The 1596-nt window shown below is 38.7% G+C and overlaps 1 pseudogene; it reads left to right on the top strand.

Annotated features, from left to right (window-relative positions):
• Window positions 1–788: 788 nt before the first annotated feature.
• Window positions 789–887, top strand: LOC132272098 (small nucleolar RNA R71; annotated as a pseudogene).
• Window positions 888–1596: the final 709 nt, after the last annotated feature.

Genomic DNA, 1596 nt, shown 5'->3' with positions numbered 1-1596 from the left:
GGGTTCCTAGCTTCACAATAGATTGAGAGTGAGAATGAAGTAATTGTGTGTTAGCCTCTAAATTGCCCAAAGCATTCAAAACTTTTTCTTCAAAGGCAGGACTTCTAGTATTACCTTGGGAATAAGATTGGTTGGAAAAATGAGAATTAGCAAATTGATTCCCTTGTGATTGATAAGGTCTATAACCTTGGGATCCTTCGTTTTGAAGTGGAGGTGGAATGTACTTCCCTTGAAAACCGCCTTGGGAAGGGTTTAAGCCCTCTCCTTGGTTTTTCCAAGAGAAATTCGGATGATTCCTCCAACTTGGATTATAGTGAGTACCATAAGAATTGTTCCCTTGGTTCACAAAAGCTGCATTGACTTGTTCATTTGGTTCATTTTGCACTTATCTGCGAGGACAATGAAAAGTAGAATGAAGAACACTAGAACAAGTCATACATGTTTCATTTGATGCATGATAAGAATGGTTAGGGAAGGAAGATACTTGGTTCGCCGAGTTTTGGTTAATAAAAAATTGATCAAACCTTTGAGATAAAGACTTCATTTTGGCAGCTATTTCATTTGAATGGTCAACTTGATGTAAGCCAACACTCTTCCTACCTTGTGAATTTCTACCATTCTTGGATGATAGTGTTCTATGCAAAGAATTTTCACTCATGCTCTCATAAAGACACCACACGTCATCCTTATGCCTATCAATGTATGAGCCACCCATGGAAGCATCAACCATACCCTTATAGTTGTCCGATAAGCTCTTAAAGAAATATTGAACTAATTGTTATTTGGGCATGTCATGATATGGACACTTCCTAAGCAACTCATTGAAGCGTTCCCATGCCTCATGGAACGTTTCTCCATCCCCATGTGAAAATTCTTGAATTGAGGTTCTCATGGCATTGGTCTTAGAAACCGGATAGTATTTCTTCAAGAACTCTTGTTGCATTTCTGCCCAATAAGTGATTGAAAACGGCCTGAGATTGTTAAACCAATACTTTGCCTTATCTTTTAAGGTGAATGGAAAAAGTTGGAGTCTTAAAACCTCTTCCGGCATGTTCGTATATTTTACGGTGGAACATACTTCAAGAAACTCATCCAAATGCTTGTAAGGTTCTTCACTTAGAAGTCCATGATAGTTAGGAAGCATTTGAATGGTTTGTGGCTTAATTTCATAATGATGTGCTCTAAATGGAGCCAATTGGATACATGTAGGTGCATTATATTCATTAGGCACATAATGGTCTCTTAAAGCAAGAGGTGGATTAGCTACTTGAGGTGCAATATGAACACCTAGGTTTTGAATTCCTTGATTGATGATGTGAGGTTGTGGAGCATACATTGGCCTTGACATTCCATATGGAACTTGGCCTTCTTGTTGTGGTGGTTGGTGAATGAATGGCCTAGGCATGCCTAATGGTACTTGTATGTTCTCATTGTGCACATTGGGAAGAAGGATACCTTGTTGGTCTATGTGACCAAGGTCCTCAACATGATCATTATTATGGTTATCCATTGATAGATTGGTTATATTTGAACTTCCTCTTCCCCTAGGATTTCTAACGATGGATTCAAGATGCAAATCAAGAAGGACAAGAGTGG

Source organism: Cornus florida, unplaced genomic scaffold (genome assembly GCF_030987335.1).
Source record: "Cornus florida cultivar Cherokee Brave unplaced genomic scaffold, ASM3098733v1 CherokeeBrave_3.0.0_Hap2_Chr08, whole genome shotgun sequence".
Classification (NCBI taxonomy): Eukaryota; Viridiplantae; Streptophyta; class Magnoliopsida; order Cornales; family Cornaceae; genus Cornus; species Cornus florida.
Note: the sequence above shows the minus strand (reverse complement) of the source record. Positions and strands in the feature narration are given on the sequence as shown.